The 24,438-nt window shown below is 44.8% G+C and overlaps 1 protein-coding gene across 2 annotated transcripts in view; it reads left to right on the forward strand.

Annotated features, from left to right (window-relative positions):
• Positions 1-3,807: 3,807 nt before the first annotated feature.
• ABAT (4-aminobutyrate aminotransferase) overlaps positions 3,808-24,438 on the forward strand; it is a 52,138-nt gene continuing 31,507 nt past the window's right edge. The window contains exon 1 of one of the 2 annotated variants that reach the window (XM_064672781.1): positions 3,808-3,956. The gene's annotated coding sequence lies outside the window, so the exon portion shown is untranslated. Of the gene's footprint in view, positions 3,957-17,687; positions 17,983-24,438 lie in introns of those variants that run through there. The other variant, XM_064672782.1, reaches the window with a different exon arrangement.

Genomic DNA, 24,438 nt, shown 5'->3' on the forward strand with positions numbered 1-24,438 from the left:
TCTCTCCCGTGTCATTATTTAAACCAAAAATCTGTACTTGATGAAATCTCTCCTGTGTTATTAATGAAACCAAAAATCTGTTTGTACTTTAATAAATTTTATGTGTACTGTTATGTTTATATCACTTTCCATATGTCCAGTGTCACGGAAATCCTTGTGCCCACTGGATTCCTCAGCATTAGGAGAGTGTTCCAGCTGGAGCTGTTCCAGCCTGGGACTGGTGGGAGTGTGCAAACATTCATTAGAAGCATGTGGTTGACTTCTTGAAAGTCTGCTTTATGTTTGGTTTAGTTCATTTGGTTTAGGTCAATTATTTCATAACCTGTTTGTGTGTATGAAGACGTATTTTTTGTGTTCTTTAATGAGATGAAAGGTTATTAGATGATGATGGACAGTCCCTGTGAGTACAGTCAAAGTAAAAATTACCGAATTAACTAATTACCTTTATTTCTTTTCAGTCTCTGTTGATGTGAAACTTTGAGAGTTGCTTTGTTGTGAATGTCTGTGTGTCGTTTTGCAGTAGAAAGGAAAGTTGTTGAATATACTTTTTGGGATACATCCTTTATATTTATCATTACTGAGTGTTCTCAAGTGTAGGTGGCTATTCTTGGGCTATACTTGTAGCTCCATCTGCTGTACAACACTTTGAGTCAAAACATTTTTACAGTTTGTTAAACACCCTGTTCCTTTCTGGTTTAACAATATTGTATTTCAGAGTAACAGTTTAGGTTGAATGAGTGGTTCTGCATTTCTCACCTAGACTTGCAGATGTGTGTACTGGAGATGAAGTTACGGTGGAAATTATCCTGAAAAAAAAGGTGGTGTTAATTACCTACTTTTTAACAGTAGCTTTAGGAGGCTGCCTCTAGCAGTTTGGAACATTCAGGAAACATTCTAGGAAAAAATGGATGTAACTTTGTGTGCGTGGTAGGGACTTTTCATTCATTAGAAGATCAGGACTTAAACTGGATCTCAAAGTTTTATAGCGGATAACTATCATGAGATTGTCTGTTCATTGACTTGACTGTTCTGTGAACTTTTACATCCACCACCAGTCCCAGTCCTTTTCCATTTTCACCAGAGAGAGAACTAAGGGCTTTGTCTGTGGCGGTTGCATTCCTGGGTTTGTTTTGTTTGTTTGCTTTGTTTTTTCATTCTGATAGACAGCATCTTAAAACTTGGAGAAATAATTCTGTGTGTTTGAGATTCCTTACTTATTGTGCTTATTTTGTATCCCCTTCCATAGTGTTGGCTCTAGCAATTTTGCAATCTGAGTCAGATTTTTTTGATTCCAAGGAAACCTAATTGCAAGTGTATTTCTCCAACTATTTTGATGGCAGTGTATAGTTGAATCCACTTTGGAGTTATGTGTAAGTCTACTCTTAACACGTGGCAGTGCATGGCATTTATTTACCTCAGTCATGTGCCTGAGAACACAGCTGTAGTCAGACTGCCAGGACTGTGTAGGACAAATGCTGGTGTTGATTTTAAAGGCAGTTGTTGTTGCTGAGTGTTGGGTACAGAAAACTGAAGATTGCTCCTGAGAAGTGGATGCTGAATTCCTGTGTATCTGCTTGTTGTGACATGGCAAGGATAGCTCCCTGTCTCATAAACTTGTAGAGATTTTTCAATCTGAAAGTAAGTTGAGGATTATTTACTTGATGCTTAGCAACTTGTCTTTAAAATGCAGTTCACCTCCTCAGTGTGATCGTGGCGCTCATAACCTGAAAACTTTGTAGGTTCAAGTCAAGTAGGAGGATTTGAAAATGAGCTACTTCTTGCTGCCAGGCTGTCCTATGTTGTGATGTGTGACAAGCCTTTGTATCTAAAGGCTTGTGTTCTCTTACAGACTTCATCCTGCTGTTGTTGCACTCATCCTGACCCTGACTCTCTGTGTGTCCTGCACATCTGTGCTGGAAGGTGGTCCATTAACAGAATAAAGGGTCCTCCTGAAAAATAACAGCCTCTTCAGGCTGCCAGCAGGGCAGTCAGCTGTGTCAGTATAGCACGTTGCCTCAGAGAAGGTTTCTCCCAGCAGATGGCACACGGAATTTCTTTAACAATACCAGCAGCCAAAGGCAGTAACAAAATATCTACATATATGTGTGTGTGTTTACAGATTGCTTGCCTGAGCCAGCGCCACTGGTGGCAGGAAGAGGAGATAAGAAGGAATATCCCTTGCTTCTTCAGCAAAGTGAGTGTATTCTCTAAGCTTCTTGAGCAAATATTCAAAGGGAATGCTCATCAGATAGTGATGAGTAAGGTGTTAATAATAATTAAAAAGTAACATAACTCCTGCCTCAAAGATGAGTAGAAGTACATATAATGAATTAGGCAAGAAAGTTAACAGGGAGTTGGGCAGAAGATACCATGAGAAAAGTAAAGTTTATAGCTCTGAAATGGCCTTACTCAGTTCTTGTTCTATGGGTTATCAGTAGCAGGTTTACATTGAAGATTGATCAGAAGGGACACCAAGAAATTATCTGCTCTATTTTCCCCTCAAAGCAGAATCACATTCACCTGAGAATCTTGATGAGTGTTCTCATCACAGACATCCTGTATTTCTCCCAGTAGTCTGTTCTAGTGCTTCGTTATCCTTTCTGATACAAATGGCTTACTGCCATCTTAATGGCTAAACTGCCACCTTCTTTGCAATTTTGGACCATTAAGTCTTTCTTACTGTAATAAACTGACAGATGTGAGGGTTCTGTGAAGAATAAGTGGTAATAAAGAGGCACAGATGGCCCAGTCTGGAGTGATGTCTGCAGGAACAGAAAGGTCCTGTAACATCATCTGCAAATTTGTTTTTGCAGCAAAAAGAACAGCTCCAGATGCTCAAAGAAAACCAAGACCGTGCATGAGACCTAGAACTCTGTGAGATGAGAGTCCAGGTACAATTCAACATGCTTGCGGTAGGTTCTGTTGTGGACCATATACATAATAATATTTATTATTGGGTAGGAGTTTCAAGGGTAATTTTGTGTCTGCTGTAGATGAACTAAGCAGTGACTGACCAGAAGGGCTCGTTATTGCTTGTAGGGAAACTATTGCTAAGCTTCATCCTGGTCAGCAGTCCCACTCCCACACTGCAGAGAGAGTTGATTGTTGATGTCTTCAGAGAGGATGGAATCCTGGCTAGAGATTTACTGCTATGAACTTAATCTCACCCAGTTCTGGACCGTGTCAATGGTAGGGACATGCATGGGGCTGGGGAGGAGGATTCGTGTGCCATGTCACTGCTGTGTGCAGAGCATCGAGCGCTACAAGCCCCTTCTGCCCGCAAGAAAAACACGTTTGTTCTATGTCGGGCTTAAACGTTGACAAAGGCTTGGGTTTTAAATTTGGAGTTTGACATCCTACTAGGGTCAATTTGAATTTCTAATGTGAGTTAGAAGCCCAAATCAGACTTTCCCTGTTGCTGCGTTTGCTAATTAACTATGTCCCAAGGGGCACCAGGTAAATAAATACGGGGCGTCACGGAGAGGACAGCGGGTCTAGGTGGAGCTGTAACAGCGCAGCCACAGCTTCCCGTCAGGATTAGGAAACGGATGCGCGACGGCGCACGGAGGTGTAGGGAGCGGGGCCGGCCGAGGGCAGGGCTGGAAGCCCATTTCCCAAGGGATAATCGGCTGCTCGTGCCCCAGCGGGGTCGCTCCGTGCCCGTGCCCGCCGTGCCCCCAGCGCTCCCTCAGCCCCGCCGGCCCCGCCCCTCCGGGGGCCGAGCCCCAGCCGCGCTCTCCCATTGGCCGCGCGGCGCGCGGGGCCGCGGGCGGCGGCGCCGATTGGCTGCGGCGCGCGGGGCCGGGCGGGGGGCGGTGGCGGGGCCGGGGGGCCATCCCAGCGCATCCCAGCGCATCCCAGCGCATCCCAGCGCATCCCAGCCCGGCGGGGCCATCCCAGCGCATCCCGGACCAGCCGGACACGCAGCAGGACACGCAGCAGCCCCGCACCTCCCGGTGAGCGGCGGAACCGCGCGGGGCCGCGGCCGGGGCGCTCGGGAAGGAGGGCTGCCTCCGCCCCGCGGCGCTCCCGGCGCGGCGGGGACCCGCTGCTGCCCGGAGCGGGGCTCCCCGCGGGGACCCCTCCTCTCTCACCGCCTCCATCCCGCGTTGCCGGGGGAGCCCCTCGCTGATGCCCGTCCCTCGCGGTCCCCAGGGCACCGTGCAGGGAGCGGGGGCCGCAGGGCTGGTGCCGTCCTGCCCGCTCGGGCGTCCCTGCCCTGCCGGGCCGGAGCGCGGTGCTGGATCCCGGCAGCCGTCCCGGGGGACCGCGGAGCGCAGGAGGGGTTGTTGTTTTCCCCGTGTGTTTGGCCGCAGCAGGAGGCGGGTTCGTGATGCTCTGTGCCCGGGCAGCGGGTGGGCCCCGGCACGGACCTGCGGCAGGGAAAGGGGGGAAAAGGAAGGCGAGGGCACAAAACCCGTGAGAAAACCAGCTGCGTACGCGGGGAGAGCGGGGTTGACTCTGCGTGCAGCTGTCGCCTCGCTGAGGTGCTGCAGGCAGCTGAGTAATGGTGTTAGTGGAGGCCTGGTGCTGCACCTCAGCTGAGGTTCTTTTCGGTCTCCTGTTCTCCAGCTGGGGCTTGCTCAGGCTTTGCCTTGAGACATCCCTGGTTTCACTTCCCTTGCCGTCATTTGTGCTTAAAGCAGCGTGGGGCTGTTCAGCCAGAGCTTTGCCTTTTCCCGGCTTGGCTTTTGCCTCTGTGATTCCCCTTCTCTGTTTATGGAATATAGTGAAGAGAATGATGCACAGAGAAACTGAACTGCTGTGGGAGATTTCCGAGTAATTTTGTAATCAGTAATGAATGGTACTGGATTTTGCCCTGCAGTTCAAAGGCACACATGATGGGTGTGGGTTCTTAGAAGGATCTTTGCTCCTATCATTTGGCACAAGGAATTTGATAAAGGTTGAAAACCAACTGGTATAAAAGGGTTACCTTTTGGAAGCTCTACCGGAAGGAAATTACCTATTGAATCCTGGTACAATCTGGTTGTTGTGTTATAAATTGATTTGGTATTTTTGCAGTTCTTGTTGCATTGTTTTGTTGGGGTTTTTTACTGTAATTGTTTTTACTGTAATGTCAATATTGAGCGAATTGTGTCTGGGAAACAGTTTGTCTTCTCTGACTGGAGTTACAAGTGCAGGCTTGGAGGTCACTGATGGGTCATAGCTCACCATACTGAAGCACAGCAAAGGGGTAATATCTGGATCTTGTAGTGTTTCTCATCCTTAGTGTTTAAAGCACTTCTCAGTGAGATCAATGTCACTGGAGTGACTGTACCGATGGGGAAACTGGAATAGATACAGGGAAAGAAAGCTGTTACTGCAAGTTACCTGCTGGGTAGCCTTTTGGGCTCAGAATCAGTGTTCAGGTGTTCTGTGTCTGCAGTCTGTCTGTGTGGTACCTCTTGGACAATCTGGAGTGCAAAAGACAGTGATGCAGACATCTGCAGATAAAGGAGAGCTCAGTCTGTAAGTGTACGGTGTTATGAGATGAGCTGACCCTTGTAAAATGTGGGGGGGAAAATGCAATAAAACTGTTTTATGTGTCTTTTATTAGACCTTTAGTCTTCTGATGAATAACAGTCTTAGAGACATACTGTACTGTGAGATGTCTTGTGCATTCAGACACAAAATAAACTGAAATAAGTGGATAAAATTGGATATTTATGCCCAGGAGGCAGTAAGCAAGCACAGCATGCAAATAAACACCAAGCAAATCAGAAGGTGTCCTGCTGACAGCTGTGCTGTCATTGGGAAAGGAGAACATCCTGATCTGGATTCTTTCAAAAGCAGACAGGAATTCAGATGCTTGCCAGCCATGTGTGTATGCACTCAAACCAGCTCTTGCTGCCCCTGCCAGCACCTTAGAGGTCTCCAGGTGATTCCTCTTGCTCTGTCTGGTTGGTGTGGTGCTTGACAGCAAAGCTTGAGAGCAGTTTATACCATGCCTTGTGTCCCCCACAGGTGCAGTGGGCAGCAGCCCAGCAGTAGGTGCCTGTGTGTGCAGGTTCAGCTGCACAGATCACAGCCCTGCCAGGTGGGACAGGGACAGCTCCTGCCCCCGCCTTGTGCTCTGATTGCTGGGCCTGGATGAAAGCAGCTCAGGTCACCTCATGACATGTGCCTCTACTGCTGCTTAACTTTGTGCTTTCAGTGATTGTAACATTGAGGGTCACAGAATGAGGAAGGTGTCACAGCTGTTCTAGGACAAATTGGATCTGGTTCTGGGCTTCCTAGCTTCATTTTATGACTTGTAGGATTGAGAGTCTATTCCAGAAATGCTTTAAAAAATGTTTAGCTGTTTCAAGCACAAATTAAACTCCCTTCCTTTCTTGTCCAAATGAAAACAGCTTGTGGAAGTGTCTCAGAAAAGGGTTGTTGAGTGGTGATACAAGTATATCCTATATGAACAATTTAGCATTCAATGTTGTATCTCTGTTGCAAAGATACAACCCAATTGTATCTTTAAATCTTACTGGATTGGCTGTATACCAGAAACTTTAGATCAAATGGGGTCTCTTTGAACTTGGATGAATCTCCTTTGCTCTTGGTTTTGCCTTTGTGAGAGGGAGCAGGGAGGAGAAAGGAATAGATCTTGATGGAGTAATTCTCACATTTCGTGTAAGATGTAGAATTCTCCTCTTTACTATTTTCAAAGACCATTTCATTCCTCCTTGTATGTGGCAACTTGTCCATCTCTGTGCACCATTTCTGTTCAAGCAGGCTTTTCTGGTAGTGCCTGCTCTTCTTTTACAGTTCTTTATAAGCTCTTAAGAGTTTTTCAGGCATAATGGTAAGTCTGAATCAAATAGTGAGGTATCCTATCCCATTTGAAAGAGTAAGTAATAGAAAGGGCTGGATTCCATCAGAAGAAAAAGAGCTGGTACTGATGTGTGGGGAGCTGTGAAAGCACAGGTAAGTGATGCAAAAATGACACATCAGGAGCACTGCAGCTGAAAAGACCGGGAATCCACCACACAGATAATTATCACTGTGGGCCTGTTGCCTATGGAAGGATGGATATGCTTTAAAAGTTATGTAACAGATTTATTTTTCCAGGGGCTGAAAACACCCTGTTCTTGTTCCAGACTGATCTGCTTTCAAATTTCTTTTCTTTATGTACAGAAGAGGTTGCCTTAGGGGTCAGAGCTGCTACCAACTAAAAGCAGATAATTCTCCTAGCCTTGAAAGCCATCCATCTCTGTCCCCTCTTGGTTTCTGAATTTTGGGATCTGTTTTATCAGATCACAGTCCTGTTGTCTGAAATGACAGTTATGGGCCAGGAAAACAGAGACAGTGATATTTTCTTAGTCATATGGTGTTTGTGCAAAACCAGCAGTATTCTGGGGGTTTTCCAAAGCATGCAAAGTGTATAAAACAGAGAATACTGTTGTAAACTATTTCTGTGGCTTTCAGGCTCTCCTCTGATTTGTGGGACTAGGATTCTGTACTTCAGCCTTGTATTAGATTGTTTGTACTTTCACAAAATATCTTACTTTCCTTTCACAAAATATTTTTATTTTCCCGTAGTTAGCCAGTACTAGAAATACAGCAGAAGAATGAGGTAGGAACCTTGCTTATGTGTTGCAGAAAAAGGTTGTCTCTCTTGTTGTCCAGTGGAGGAACATCTACTTTTGAGAAAGCACTAAAGCCACTCGACTAAAGTACTGCCTTTAGTAAGAGAATGCTGACAGCTTGAAGAAATATGAACTTAGTTCTTCATACTTAAGCAATGCCCCTTTGTATTGTCTTCTCTGCCATTATTTTAGTGAACCTCAATTTTAATGGAGGAAATAAAATATTTGTGTAGATGAGGGCTTATATTGTATCAAACTCTTATTTGGGGCACTGTCTGAAGGGAGTGTACTATATAATATTCTGTGCCAAGGTGTAAGGCACTTTAAAGGTAATAAAGCTTCAGACTTGGTGAGTTTCCCGTTTAGATTTTATGATTTTGCTGAAATGCAACTTGGCATTGGCAGAGAGTGTTTGCCTTCTTGTGATTCTTGTGAAACTTGGTAGTCTAAACACTAAAATCTAATTCTGATGGTGTTTCTGGAGGTAGTACTGCAGCTTGCTAAAGGATTAATCTAAAAACTCAGTATGTCTCAAGTGCATTCCAGGGGACAGGATGAAGTGCCAAACTTACTAGTTTAGTGTACAGCTGTAATTCTGAGAGTAAAACAACTTCTAAACCTGTCTCCAGCTTTCCTTATCTCAAACACTTTAAAATATCCCTTATTCCCAAATGAATTTCCCCTGCCATCTCCAAACAAAGTTCAGTTTTAATTTTACAAATGAAAATACATTGTTTTGCAACTGTTGCACCCATACATAATTCTGTGTTACTTAGGAATTTTTTTAGCAATGTCCTCAAAATGCCTGAAGTTTGAAACCTGCTGTACCTTGAAAATTGGCTGGCTAACAGCAAAGAGACTGAGCAATCCTTACCTGGCACCTGCTGAAATACACTGGTGGAATCCAATCTAGCCTTGGCCTGTTTGGGATATGACAACGTGTCCTTTCCTAGCCCAGCTTGGCAGGCACGGGCTGCTGTTGGAAGTGTCCACACAAGGGCAGCAGTGTTGGGAGTGCATCCCTGAGATGCTGCCTTCCCAGCAGGAAGCTGTCCCTTTGCCTCAGGAGGAGACTGCTGTTGTGGGAGAAACCTGCATGTGCTTCCTTTGGTGTATAGCACATTCCTATTTTGTGCTGACTCCCTTTCTGCTGGGTCAGCAGAGATTTGGGTTCAGGTTCTCGTGTCAAGGTCTGCTCTCTGTTCCCCACTGATGGTGCCGCTTTCCCAGCTGTACCAGCCATGTTTGGAAGCTTGGATACGTGGATCACCATGTCTTTCTCACACTTCCTTTCATCTCTTTTGTCATCTGCATGTCACGAGCACCAGATTTTCTCTCCTGAAGCCCTTTGCCTGCCCGCAGTACCAGCGTGATGTACTCTCCCTTTCCACCGGTCCTCCCACACAGCTTTCCAGCCCTTGTGTTTATGGTGTCTCAGATCTGTTTCAAGGACTCCTAATCCTACCTGTCAGCTCTAAAAACAAATCCTTTTGTCTAGAAGACCATTATAGCTCTGTGGGAGGCACAGCAGAACATAGACTGGCCTGGTGGGTAAAAGACCTGCTCATGTGGGAAGGGAGACTGGAAGGGGGATAGAATAAACTTAGGGAAGCAGCGAGGAGTGGTGCTGTCCTGCCTGCTGGCAGCTCAGCCTGGAGCACACAGGTTACCTGTGGGTCAGCTGGATGGCTAGAAAGCACTGTGATGTGTTTATGGGAAAAGTGGAAAGGTGTTACCAAGGTGTGGATTGCCAGCACAAGGTTTTCTTTCTAGTTGTTTGTTGGGGTATTGGGGTTTTTTCATGGCTTTTTTTTTTTTTCCCCTCCCCTCCCCTTGTAGCCTTGGTTTCATCACTGGTTTCTCACAGAACAGAACAGTGGGTGCTGGGAGAAGACATAAATTAGTGATGATGTTTTCATGATGTCCTATTTTTGATGTTTGGCTCAATTTTAAAGTATCCAGCTTCCATCTGTAAGCCTCGTACTGGGCAAAGCACAAGGCAGCAAGTTCCTTATGGAAATCTGTACCCCAGTGCTGGATGATTTCATGTTAGCTTTGTAGCCTGTAGTCTTGGTATTAAATCAACCCTTCCTCTTCCTCCTCAGCATATGAACAACCCTACAGATTTTTTCACAAGAGATGTCACCTCTTGCCCTTCCAGCAGTTTTCCTTTCTCAATGAAGCGATGTGAGAACATAGACTTACAGAGGTCACTGAGGAAAAGAGGGAAAAAATTGGTTTGCAGGGAAAGGAAATAATAATATCCCTCATTTTGTAACTCATCAAGCTCAATCTTGATTAAAGACTATGAGCATCACCACAGCATGCCAATTTTGACTGCCTCTTTTAACGAAAGATGGAGTGTGTGGAGGTTCTTGGCAGCATCCCTTGACAGCAAACAACTGAAATCAACTCATATGTTTTGATTGGTCTGGCAGTTATACAAAAATGTGAGTAAATAATGTAAATAACATGAAAATTGAGTATTTTAAATAAGCTTGGTGTAAGCTATTAGCAGTCATATTTTTTCTGTTTGTATTGTGTTTCCTGCCAATCTGTCTGTCCTCTTCATGTCAGATGTCAAATAATGGGAACCAACCATCTTGTTCCTCTCTGACATCTCTCTTTCCACATCTGTCATGAATGACATATTTTTCACCAGGTGCTTGCTTGATATTAGTCTTGTGATGTACACCCAAAAAAATCAGGACACTGGGAGTAGGATGGAGGGAGCAAGTTTGGATTAAAGCATTTTTAACAGCTCGCTGTATAAATCTGATTATATAAATGATGGCCTCAGTGGGAATTGGAGAACGTGGCAGGTTAAAAAGCTGTTAGAAACCAAACCAAACTGCTCTGGCATAATGGGACAGATTTCAGGCATCAGATGCTTCATGGCAACAGGCCAGAGCTTAATCCTGCCACAGGGTGCTGTGGACAGGCTGGAGGCCTTGACTCCTCCATCCTTGACAACTGCATCACTTCAGGAAAAGCTGAGCCCAAGGACAGTGATGGCCCCCATGGCAGGTGTGAGGGATGTGGTTTTCCTCTAGGGACCATCTACAGGTGTGGGATGTGTTTTACCTGTATGGACTGTGCTGCAGGGTGAGGGATGTGTTTTACCTGTATGGGCTGTGCTGCCATTCACTGCTGTGTTCTCTCAGCTCCAGTATAAAGCAAACCTTGTTTTTTGCTCCACAGCTATTGCTGCAATGCAGCTTCCTGGAGAGAGAAATAGGATTACACAATCAGAGTGTGCTGGTGGAGGTAGCAAAGCAGAGGATGTGCTGGGCTCTGATGAACTCCACACTCCTTGTTTTTAGGGCAGTTTTACCAGGTAATGACTTACAGGGGTGAAAATCTTCCATTTGTTCCATGGTTTGGGCTCTGGGTGTTGTGAGGGGCTGCTGTATCTTCTGTAACATGGTGCTTCTGCCCTGGGTAGTGTGCAAAACAGCTGAAGACAAGCAGAAGAAAAGCTAGTTGGTGTTAAAAGGCAAATGAAGACAATGACAAGCAGTGCTAGGGGCTGGATTCAGGATGTTATGGAGCCTTTGACTAGGAAGGATTTTACTGATTCCAGCAACAATCTGTGTGTCGCTGTGTGTAGCTGACAAATCTTGTCCTTTTTTTCTTTCAATAATGAAATCCAAAATTCCAGGTCCTTTTGGCAGTAACAGGAGATCAGTTACTACTTGCTTAATTTCTCATCGATAATATTCTTTTTTCTTGGCCAAGAAGGTGATTGGAAAACACCTCTTCTGATTTAGGCTGTAAGATTCCCGCTGTTAATTTATTCATAAAAATTGGACCATTACCAGATTGTGTACGAATTTAGAGTTTGTAGTTTTACTTCTCCATAGATTTTGGTGTAATGGGACTTTGTTAGATCAAAATGGTGGGACTGATGATGACCTTGGGTTCCATGGGTAGGTGATGTTTCAACAGTGAGTCAAGTGTGGTGGCTACTCTGGATGGAGCTCTCCTTCCTCACAGTGCTCAGTTGTCTCCTTTCACTGGCATACCTCGTTTTCTCTGAGCTCAACTTGTGACTACACCTGACACTGTGAAGGGTTTGGTGATATTTCTTTTCCAAATTAGGAATCTCTCTAGTGTGGATGGGAGACTGAGCCATGCAGGTGACAGGAGAGCTGGATGAAAGTGGAATTCTTCAGAAAAGAGGCCAAGAAGGTGCTACTACCCCTGCAAACCCAAGGTTGGTGATGTCACACCGTACATAATTTCTGGATGCAATGCTTGCAGAAAGTGCAATTTGTTTATTTATTTTCCAGAAAATGGGCAGAGAAAATCAGCTTCCAGAGTGATCTGATAAATGATAGGAAATGGCTCGCAGTTCCAGTTTTATTGTTCCAAATGGAAAAGAGAGGAGAAAGGGACTGTTTGTTACATCTGGTCAAAATCCACATGCAGCCTTGCATAACTGATCCTCTGCTCTGGCTGGTGAGCAAGATTTGCAGGCTTGCAGCCACATTCTTCTCATCTGTTGCGAAACTCCAACCTCTGATTATCTCTTTCAGCTACTGTCACTAGTTAACAGCAAAGAGGGAAAAGGGGCAGCTTAAGATAATTCTGACTCTGTGTTCTAAAGGCTGACAAAGCACGTGATGTTGTATCTTCTGTAAAGAATTACCTGACCACTGATAAATCCTGCAGTTGCATCCATTTGGTGAAACTGATTTTAGGAAGGAGAAGAAAAATTTGCCGTTTTTCTGAGCCCCTATGACAGTGAGAGGTTAAGCACCAGTGAGGGCAGTGCTCTGAAGGGAGGTGCTTGCTGTCCCACTGTGCTGGTGCTGCTCACTTTCATGAGCTACCCTTAGGAAGATAAACATTTCCCACAAGAGGTTTTTGTTAAATAAATAAACAAGCTGTTTAACCTAACTACCAGCTCCTTATTCCATACTGACTGTGTTCATCCTGGAGTAACTTCAGGGAGCTGCTTAAAATTACACCAGCAATAGACTGTCCTTGATCTTGTTTTACTGCAGCAGCCATTCTTAGTGTTTATTAGTGCCTTTGTGGCAGTATTGTCATTACAGGGGCAGGCTGGTTGACAGTGCCAAAAGAGGGGGTGGCTGCACCCCGTACCACTGCACCAGTAAAAGCTTTTCTCTGCCCCTGGTCCAGCATTTTTGGGGTATTTGACAGGAAGCACCATTTCCTACCTGTCCCACCATTCTAAGGCTGGTGGTCTTGCCAGCTGAGTTGTTACTTCACATTCATCTTTACAGCCAAGGGATACTTCTTTGTAGCACCCATGGATGCGCCTTATGGGATATTTGGGGAGCTGCAGGATGTCCAGTGTCCCTCTTGGCTGCTGGAAATGGATAGAGCCAGCACAGAGCTGCTCTGAAATGCTGGTGCAGGAGCTGAGGTGTGTGGTGACACAGGTCAGTCATGATGATATGGGTCAGTGGGTGGTGACATGGATGCTGGCTTTGGATACTTTTCACAAGGTTTCAAAACATGCTTGGAGTGTGGGTGCAAGAGAATATTCAGTGTCTTACATGGGTGTCAGTGTTACCCCAAGAGTGGAGGGTGCAGTAGAGATGTACCTCAAAGAGAGTTTACCAATTAGTTTAGCCATTAGCACACTTATTAAAGTCTAATTTATCTCCTCAAATTTGTGTCCAGGTATTTAGTACTTGTGTGAAATGTTACAATTAGTTTTGTCAAACAGGTAATATATAAAAAATAAATAAGTGCAGTTTATGCAGCAGCCTTATGGATTTTTCCCTAGTGAGTAACTTTCAGATTTTGGGAACCTTCAGTGTGTCTCCCAGTTACCAGTTTTTCTAGCTTGCCTTTAATTCAGCAGAGTGCTTTAGCTCATTCACAACTCTAATTTTTTTGAATGAGCCCAGCAAAGGAAGAGGGACCACTTGAGAAATACATATCTTGCTGAATCAGGTTGGCACTAGTTTCTTTCTCCATCTGGAGCCCAAAAATAATTTTCTAAACATACTAGGGAACTTAGTCACAGAGTGTTTTTAACACTGTGTAGGTAACTGTGTTTTCTAAACTGTTTGGAAAACAGCCCAATTGCTGTTCTTTTTTACCTATTGCCTGAATTAACAGGCAACAATAGGACTTTTGAATAGTAGAATTTCATAGTAATTGTGCTTGAATGCTTGAATCTTGTATCCCTTTCCTTCTTCTGAATGTGAAGTTCTGATGTTCAATGGGAATTAAAGCAGCTGACATCTGAAGGCCAGAGGGGGGTGATCCCCCTCTCCCTGTGTCAGTGTAAGTTGTTCTAGTTGCTGGTTAGTGAGTGGTGTGGGTGCAGCTCAGGTGTGCCCTCGCACACTCACAACCTCTGACTTTTTTAATCAGGGCATCTGCCCACCAAATGAAATCCCTGGAGTCAGTGGTATTGATTGTGGTGAATTCCACTCATGAACTCTGTTCATGAGGCTTTTTACTTCTTTTAAAAAGGAAATACTGCCTCTGTACACTGAGTGTAGTGTTATTGGATGTGCTAGGGTAGGAAGCAGTCTTCTGACCAGCCACAGGTTGGAAAAGCTGCAGTGTGATGGGTTTCCTGCAAAGTTAAGCAATCACGGTTGTCCCTTTTATTTTCTGTTTTGCCTTTCATGGTAATCCTCTTTGGCCAAATAAGACTCTTATCCTTCTGCCTCCAAATCGTTTGCTCAGATTTTTATAATTAATTTGGGGTCAACATTCTTATAGTCTTACTTTGTTTCCTTCAACTGCATTGAAATATTGTTTAATATATCTTAAACTGAACCTGGTAATTACTGCTCACAGTGCCTAAAACTTGATCTGACAGTCCAGTTTGTGCTTTATTTTTTCTCCAAACACAACAAGCTCTTAAGAGGGCTGTTGCTTTTTCTCTTCATGCAAGTTTGGGGTCCTGAGACCCTGCTGTTGAGTCTTGTGGCAATTCTGTTTTGTGAAGAGGACTAGGACTTGGTGCTGAGTATCCTGGTGTGCCTTGCCTTCTGCTTTGGGATACTAATGTGTTTTGTTCCCATTTTTTGCAGGAGTATATGACATTTAGGATTTTGACATCTTGTCTCTACCCTGGAGCTGCTATTTCTGGATACTGAATTCTTCTCAAGTAGTGTAGCTGTGTTGCTTTAAATGCTTTGTTTTTCCATACAAATTCTTTCTGGAGTGTGAGGTGGGGGTTAAGGAGGGCTGTAGAATTGCTTCTGGAGCAATTTGCCATTATTTGCATTGAAATGCAGCAGTTGATAACATAGTTACACCTTCCAATATTTTCCATAAAAACAAAATGTCCTTTATATTTACCTTGTGCTTTTACTTGGCCTTGTGGACCAGCCTGGCCAAAATCTGATCCCCATTTTGCCTTGTAGTGTCATACTGTATTTCAGGAGGATGTATGTAGTATTGATACAGAAAAATATATCTAACAATGGAAAGTCATGCTTTTGGTTCTGCTGAAGCTGGAGATTACTTTCTACCAGTGAAGGATTGTGTAATGGGTCTTCCTTTGACAGCTGCATATCAGTGCAGAAAGTGTACTTACTGTGGGTGGTTGGCCACATCCTTTCTGATGGCAGACTGTTCAAGTAGATCTCATTATCAATATTCTCTTGATTAATCAAGTGGAAGTCCATGGGGTTTTTTCGTTACAGTCCACAGTTTTGTGGACTGTACATTTTTAATACATCTTAAATAAGTTTTTTGTAATTATAGTTGCTTAAAATCACTGACATGGGACTTCTAAGGTTTTTTGCCCTGCAACAGGGCTTGCACAGATTCATTGTCATCCTTTTTGTGCATCCAGCCTTCCAGGCAGGGTAATTATGGATATGGAGGGGCTGTGCTGGGAGCAGAGGGGCTGAAAAATAACCTAGGCTCTGCCTAGGAGGTGGTAGTTTGGTGTCGAGCCATTTGTTGCAAGGATTAAAGCAAAGAAAATCCACTACACATAAAAGTCTGCAACTGAATTACTGTCTCTGGGGGATGAGTTTCCAGGCAGTTGGACATGACATGGCTTAGCATGATGGGGCACGATGCTGGCTGGAGTCTCTGGATAATGTTACCATATAAATTGTTAGCACTTAGCAGTAAGGAGTACTTTTCATTCAACATAATTTTGTTTAATGAATTTAGCTTCACATCAGCTAAAGCAGCACTCAGCAGAGGCACAAGAATTTTGTTGTCATACCTCAGTCTCCCCAGAGTGCATCCTTTGGAGCTGTGATCCTGATTATTCACTGAAGAAGTGTGGTAATAAATCACTGATACAAGGCATTGCTGTTGGATCCAGTGTTTTATGCACTGTGAGTGTAAGTACCTACAACTGTTCTAAGTCCTTCCTCCTCTGCTTTGTGGTGTGTCCCTGCATTAACCATCTGTTAATGCACTTTTTTGTGGTAGATTAGCTGGTTAACAGGTTCATTTTAGAGGCAGCAGTTTGTTCTAATGACTGGTAACCAGCACAGACCAGTTTAAATATGTCATTTGCAGTCAGATGTTAAACTATGAAGAAGGTGAGGGATCAGCTTCAGTCCTTATTTTGGATCAAATCAACAGCCTGTTACTTAGGAGTAGTATGGGATCTGTCTTATAAACAACTGCTATCTGGGCTTCTTTCTTGGCAGTTGCTACTACTCACATGGGATCCCAGGCTACAGTCCTACAGTGAAGAAGGGCACCAGAACAGGATTAGCCACGTCTGATTCTCTTCCTTGTTGGTGTTAACAGCATTTTCCTTAGCAGTTTGTCAGGTAGAAAAGCTCTGGAGAAGTACATGGTGACTTTAAACCTTGTACTCCTGCAATGGATGTAAAAGGTTCTGTGGACACTGGCATTGCATGTGTTGGTGTGTAAACTACCTGTGTCAGGTAATGTTACAGTGGAGAGCCTGCAGGGCGTGTTGGGTCTGCCTGAACGACTTTCTGTCCCTCCTGGTTCCTATGTTAGCACAGTAATCAGCACAACATCCACCCCAACCAAATACTGCTGCTGTTAGGGAGAAGGGGAGGAAGAGTGTGCTGCTGTAAGAGCATCACAAACTGGAGTCACTCAGTTGCCGAGGACCTTACCTGCGTCCTGGAGGCATTGCATCTTCTGTCTTTTTGATGTCTGTCCTTGCCTCTGCCTGTCTTAGACCCTTCCTTTGGCCTGACTCTGCTTGTGCTGAATGAGGCAGCACAAGTCTGGGGCTCGCTCCAGCTGCTCCCTCATCTGCCCCCTGGCAGCACAGGGGTGCAGGAGCTCCGGTCGCAGCCCCTCAGGCAGGTGCCAGACCCTGTGCTTTGGAAAGCATCCTGCCCAAATGTCACATCCCACAGCTGGAGCCTGTGGGAGATAGAGCCCAAAGCAGGACCCACAGCTCTGATCTCGTGCCTGGCTCCCTGTGGCAGTGCAGCCCTGCCTGTTGGGGGGCACGGACCTCCCCCTCCTCTTCTCGAGCCGTTTTATTAAAGCCCTGATTACTGAAGTGGGTAACTCACCACCTCGCTTGTAATAATTACAGATTTCCGCTGTGATTTTTCACTCGTCGGTTGCCACAGCAACCGTGCAGTGGCTCGGCCGAGACGCTGTCACAGGGATTTAAATCTGAAGCAGCTCAACCTTTTTCTGCGCGCTCTGGCGCATCTTCCCTCTTGCCCCCCAGCACCATGGCAACCTGGCCATGGATCCAAACCTCGGCCATGGCACCCCGTGCTCGCTTTCCCTGCGTCCCTGGGCCTGAAGGGAGGCTGCTGGTATTCCCCGTGGGTGTCTGCGTCTCCCCATTCCCGTCTCCATCAGCGCGCAGCAGGAGGTGGCGTTGGGATGTGTGCTGGTTGTGCTGCCTGCTCACGACCTGAGGGGAATGAACCAAAGCGTGGTTATTTCATGTGTGCCCGCGTGTCACCCTCGGGATATTTACAAACTAGAGTAAAATCAAGGGGTTTAGGGACAAGACGTGTTCTTCAACTTCCACGATTGTTGAAAGCTAAGGAGCCGTTTCAGACGTTAATGCAGTCTGGCTCTGCGTCTCTGGAATATGTTTTCAGAAACCTGCCAAGGAGGCTTTCAGGTGAACTCGCACTCCCAGGGGTACGAGCTGATGGGCTACACCCACATGCCAGAGCCAGATGCTCTCGTTTTGAGGCGAGTCGGGTGCTCCCCTGCGCTGGCTGTGGCTGAGCAGGAGCTGGTTTCATTAACCTTCATTAAGTGGGGCATCCCCCGCAGCTCCGCTGCAGGGCTGCAGCTCCGGGCTCCCTCTGGGTGATGCCCGGCCTCGCTGCCGGCAGTCGCGCTCGGGAGCTGGCAGGAGCGGGCGGCGATGTCATTCCTCACGAGTGGAGCCGACAGCAGCTGAGCTGAGCTGAAGGAAAGGAGGGAGCAGCACTTCCAGCCAGGGCTGGCTGCGGGGAGTTTGCATCCAAGCGCTGTAAGTGCCTTAGCCGTGCGCGGTCGGGGTGGGCACAGACTCCGGCCGAGCTCTCTGTCCGGAGGGGAATGTGTGTCTGTATGTGCAGTTGTGTGCCGTGTTACAGTGTCCCTGTCATGGACAAACATGGGGAGCTATTCCCAGTTTGTTTGCTGGATCCCCTTAAAAGAAATCTGCATGCATCTGCTTCCTTCTGTCCTCAGCTGGAATGGGGGTCACCTTGAGAAACCAGAGCACACTCTCCAGCTTAAGACGTTTCCCTTGGTCTGGTGCAGGCTGCCTCCAAGTGAGCTATTTTACGCCTTAGGACACAGAAAAAGAAATGGTCCTTTTATTTGGTGCTATTTATCTGTTTTCCTGACCTCTGAGGAGGCAGTGGTAGGATGCTGAGGAATAAAATCTTACAAGAAATGAAACTGAATTTTCTTGGGAACTCCACTGGAGGGTATTTTGCAATACTTAAATTTTTTCGAAACTACAGAACGCTTGTGGAGCAACTAATCTGAAAAGCACGGCTGTGCCATAACCCACTGGGAGCTGGGATGTTTTGGTGTGGGGAAATGTGTGGAAATGAACAGAAATGGTTTGGATATGATTTTGCCACCTGCATTTAAAATAAGGGATTCAAAATGTGCAGGCTTGAAGTGAAGAGAGGTTCTTATGTGTAGCTCACTGGTAAAGTTCACTGAAATATCAAAGTACAGGTTTTTTTCAGGGGAAACTATTAAGAAATTACTTAGAAAAATTTAGAATTTTTCAGCTAACATAGGTTCAGTTGTACTTGGTTCTTTACCAGCATTTATGTACCATTATGCTATTTATGTAGGTATTTTTGGCTTCACATCTGGAACTTGCCCAGTTTCTAACAGATACTTTTTCAATCCAATTTTTTCTTTTCCTGAGACGGTGTATTTCTTTCACAGGGAAGGCGTAGGCATGTCTCATCCCACCTTAGCTGTTCCAATAGGTTTTGAATCATAAATAAGCTGCTCAAAAGTTTAGTGGGTCACCTGAATCCTAGTGTACCACAATCACAGCATTCCTACCTGTTTATATTCATTGGTTTATGGACCAAGAGTCTTTCCTTGGCCCAATATTTGTTGGAGAGAGGGAAAAGAGGGACAACAGCAGAAAGATTTTGGTTCTTTGGTTGGTTTGGGGTTTTTTTTTGTTTAGAAAAAAGAAAAACGTATATTCATATCCAACCATCAAACCCTGCCTAGGGGACACAGGAGGAGGAGAACCTGGACACATGAATGTTATGACACTTCTTACTGTAAATAAGTTTTAAAACTCGATGGAAGAACTGAAGGTTTGTGTTCTGGCTTTGCTGTTGGTTCAACACTGACCTGATTGCAGGTCCCATGAGGCAGGTAGGGATTGCTGTGTTGTGATGGATTCTAGACAGTACTAACAAGCTGTAGGTGTGAGGTTTCCTTTGCTAAACAAGTGCATGTTGTTTCAGGCTTGTGCTGCAGTGTTCAGAGCAGACTGACTGGAATGCCAGCTGCATGTGGAGTGAGAGAAGGGAGCTGTGCAAAAACCCACCAGTTTATTATGCTTTTGTGTGCAATAATTACTGTTTTGTCAAGACTTGAAGGACAAAACCAGTCTTCCTATTTCTGTTCTTCTGAAGACTAGTGGGAGTGTCCAATTCTGTTGGTGTCAATAAGTAAATAGCCAACTCTGAATAACCGACACTTGAGCTTTACTTGTAACTATGACAACTGTGTCCTTGACAACTTAAGTACAATCATGGAGTTTCCAATTACATCCTGTTCTACACAAAGCCATTAAGATTATTAGAGGCATAAGCAGGCTGTCAGCTTGTGAAGTGGGGTTTTTTTTTTGCAAAATCCATTTTGGTGATAGATCCATGTTTCCATTTGCGGGTCCCTGCCGTTGTTTTGTTGCTGGTGTTCCTTGGTGAGCTGTGCTCTGCAATCACAGGCTCGCCAGGCTGGGGCCTTTGGTTGACCAAGGTGGGAGAAGAGCAGCTTCTTTCTCTTTTCTGTGGCCTCTTATGAGGGTGGTGCCAGGTACTGCTCTTCTTGAAGTCTTCTTGAAGAGGGTTTCAGCTGTGGTTTGTGCTGGGTTGGTATAGATGGAAAATCTAACACCAGCCTTATATAAACACTATATGTGAATTTTCTTGCAACTCCCTCTTAACAGGACTTTTCTATTCCTGTGATGATTTGAGATATCTTTGGTCTAACTATGACTAGAAATTCTTGGTGTTACTCTTACAAACTTCTCCTACAAATGCTGTTATGAGCTAATTCAAATTTGTTTCAGAACTATACCTTGGAAAAAAGCCCTGTTGAAGTAAAAGGACCTGTTGTATTTCATTATGTGCACTCAGGCTTTCGTAACTGTATAGTCTATACTGAACTCTTAACTCTGCTCCTGAGACCAAGAGAATTGCAGTTAAACACATCAACATGCATGCAGGCCTCTTTATTTACATTGTTGTTTACTACATTTAATTGGCTAAAGCAGTAAGTCGGGATTTCAAATGTCACCCTGTTCTCTGTCAATAACAACTGGTGAACTCATTCAATTTTTTTCCTGCTTTGATCTGTTGAATGTGGACATTCCCCATCTCCCCAAAGAGGGTGGGGTGGTTTGTTTTCAAGCAGGCAGCGCTGAAAACGTTGGATCTTTTTGTGCAGGTACCACGATGACATTACATTGCCCCATTCTTCCTCAAATGCAGTCTAAGGAGGGACATGGTTATGTTTAATGCATGACAACCTAGACCATCTTCCACCTCACTCATATTTCTTTGTGAAATTATGGGGCTGTTTCAGACTTTGGGATCTCCTTGAGCTGGTTTTAGAAGTAAAATACTTGAACTGCATCACCTAAGTCGTTAAAGTTGCTTGCTAATGGACACTGCAAAGCAGGAGACTTGCCCCTCTTTAACAGTTCCAGCGCAGATATCTGAGTACTGCCAGACTTTTCAACATTGTCCTTTTGTTTTAGTCACAGGAACCGCAGCTGACTTGATCTCTCAATTTGCAGTTTCTTCCCCTGTTAAAAGACAGATGCAGAAAGCGCAGTGTCAAAGCACGCTGAGCTGTGAACTGAAGAGCCTTCTCACCTCTTCGAGAGACACCCTCCTTGCAAACTGTCTGTGCCAGCCCACCTCGGGGATGCCAGGGCAGGCTGGGTGTGGAAAGGGTGGGTTTGCACTCAGGCACAGTATTGGTGCTGCCGAGGACCCCCGAGAGAGGGGATGTGTCCTCCACCACCATGGGATAGCAGAGCTCCAGGACAGGGGCTGCTCCAGCCCCTGCACCCTCCTGCAGCCCTTGCACAGCTCACAACGCCAGCAAGCCTTGTGCTGGTTCACATCCAGATGGATCCAAGCAAACAGGACCAGGAGAGAGTTAGATATGTTTTAAATTTCACAACAATTAACGCATGGCATGAGGATACCCTCGCTGTGTATCCTAGAAAAGTCAAGCAAAGGAAAACGGTAGAAAAAGGAAGGAATTTGCCTTTAGCTCCCCGCTCCCCAAACCCGCTTTGTGAAGCCTTGTGCAGTAATTGCCCTGTGCAGCTCGTGCTGCTGTTTCCAAACGGCTTAATTGTTCCTGGTAAATGGGTTTGGAGCAGCTGAGGAACAGATGAACGTGCCCCCATGAATTTCAAACAGGCTTCTGTGTCTTTGGCATGAGTTTCAAGAAAGAGACACAAATCTGCAGAGCTGACTTCTCCCTGCCTTGCCCTGTCTCCTTCTACCTTTACCTTTGCATCTGTCCATGTCTCTGTTTGCCTTTACCTTTGCATCCATCCAAGAATCCTTTCCCAGGCAGGTCTCTACAAGCTGCAGCCTGGAACAGGGATGTCATGCTGCATTAGCTTCTCTTCTAGAGAGCGAGATTGCTGTGCAAACTCCTGGTTTGTGTATTTTCACTCTTGTATCTGGATCAAGCCCCTCTTTTTTTTTTAATTTTTCCAGAGTTTCCCCCCAAGAAACACAATCTTGTTCACCCATGGAAACAATGCATCTTTTATGTTCACAGTAGGCTGCTGCTGCTGCTGACTGTTGTTCCTAGAACTAGCTTTATCTGTCAGAAATAATCACTCGGCACAGAAATTTAACAGCTGCTGTTTAAAACAAATATATCCAATTCCACAGTGTGCATTTAAAAAATCCACATATCCTTATGTTTCATGTGCTTGATAAACTGGACTGAGCTTCCTCTCTGAAAATAATTCTTTTTGCTAGAAGACTGTGACTGTGACTTAAACCGTGTTTGCCAGTGAATGTGTTTATGTAATGCAAAATTACATACAAAATATATGCAAATACATTTGCAAAATTAAGGTACCGAGCATTCACTTCAGAATAGCTGCTCTGTACAGTCATCTGTACCAATGGCCTTCTCCAGCTCAGACAGCTGCCATTAGAGGAAAAATATTTAGAGGAGACTTAGGAATATTTTTTTTGAAGGGTCTCATTTCTTTGAGGTCCTTCACACCCCGTTTGGAGTCCGATATGTGGAGTTGGTGGCTGTATTTTGCCTGGATGTTACAGGATCTGGAGCTGCCTGCAGTGGCTCTGGAGCAGCAGTGGTGCTGGAGCGTGGCACTGCTGCAGTTTTGACACGTGCAGAGCTGATTTCTGCTGGCTTGCAAACTCTGCCTCTGCTGCTTGCAGCGCTGGAACAGGCTGGGCCGGTGGGAATTGATCAGGAGATGGGCTGTGGAGGCCAAATTCAATTGGTTATTGTGATAACCAAATAATGCATGCTTAGACAAAGATACCAATCACATCAGCTGATCCCCTGTGAGAGTTTGTGTGCTTAATGGAGATGGAAAAGATGCTGGGTTTAGTTATACTCACATGTGATATTACATGATTTATTCTGACTCTGGACTAGGAAACGGTAAAACTTTTTATATAACAACTGCCAAGGAAAATTAGGGCTAAGCTGCCTCTTGCAATAATTTTTTTTTTTCCTATAAGTGTTTCAAAAAACCAGTATCATTTCCAATTATATTTTTCAGCCTCTAACGAATACTGTAGTTTAACTATTAAAGAATTTAAGATAAACGGGAAGTATAAGTAAAAGATAAATAACATTCTGGGAGTAAAGACATGGGCATGGCTCACCTGGGGAAGGAGGAGGAGGTACTGCTGAAGGGAAACCTGGACACTGGTGAGCACAACCGTGTAGAGTGACTGGTAGATTTGTTTGTGAAGAGGCATCTCAGGAAGGTTGGGCAGTGGGCAGCAAAACCCCCGGGAGAGATGACTGAAGGGGATAAGAACAACGAAGTGGGTTGCTAACTACATTTGCACTGCTCCTTTTGTGAGCTGTGTTCACCTTAGATTTTAACAGGCTCCCAAAGACTCTTAAAAAGTCATACTTTGAAGAACAAACTGAAGGAGGGAATTGGAGATTGCAGTACAGACCAGATAAATAGCTCTGAACAGAGGACATCAATCAAGGTGGTTAATTGTTGTGAGAGGTGCTGGGCTGATTCACCCTTTAACAGCTTTTTCTCACTTAGACTGGCATTTGGGTTTTGCTAGAGGATGGTCATTAGATAAGAAATCTGTGGTGTTGGGGTGGTTTTTTACATGTTTATTTTGCAAAAGTTAGCACAACTAAAGAAAGAAGCCGAGACAAAAGATAATGAAATTAATTTTTTCTTACAAGTGAAGTTACTCTTTTCTGAAAAAAATTACCTAATTCCCTCCACACTTCTGATCCAAAGCCTTAGGAAGCTAATCCAGCTTTTCCAGCGTGTGCACAAGTGTTGTGCAAGTGTATGCTCACCTTGGCACGTTTCAAAATACCTTGAATTTTAACTTGAACTCAGAGGAAACTGAGTGAAACCAAGTGCTGTGTAAATTGTCTGGAAAGGCACGGGGAGTTGTTTTTGTACCTAAATATTAATAGGTCTCTAAATTTATGTAAGCAAAAAGTTTTTTGTTTTATTTGTTTTGAAAAAGCTCAAATGTGAAGGAGAACAAATAGTATCTTGCCTAAAGATAGTACAGAAATTAAATTTCTGGTATTTTAGTGCGGGGTAAGAGATACTTCCTATCACAGTAGCAGTTGATCAGCTGCTTCCCTATATCTAGTCATGAACATCTGCTGGCATGTTTTATTGATGGCCTAGAACTGATGTAAGCAGTAAGCTGTGAGCTCCAATACTCTCTGAGTGTATTTGTTAAATAGAGTTCTTTCCAGGAGGTTTGTGGATAATAGTGACATCTTGTTTGGACTGCAGGCCTCCGTCCATCCTGCAGCCACTGCTGCTGGATGGTGTGCACCCACTGGGGGCAGGGGCAGGGGGACACCCAGCAAGGTGAAAATGCTGGGCAGAGGGCTCTAGTGTCCTGCTTAGAACACAGGGGGCCATGCTGATAAGTGTGGAGTTTGAATTTAACCTGTATCCTGGATAATAATTCAGTGACCTGTTTATTTATGACTT

The sequence above is a fragment of the Pseudopipra pipra genome, chromosome 16, assembly GCF_036250125.1.
Source record: "Pseudopipra pipra isolate bDixPip1 chromosome 16, bDixPip1.hap1, whole genome shotgun sequence".
In the NCBI taxonomy this organism is placed as follows: Eukaryota; Metazoa; Chordata; class Aves; order Passeriformes; family Pipridae; genus Pseudopipra; species Pseudopipra pipra.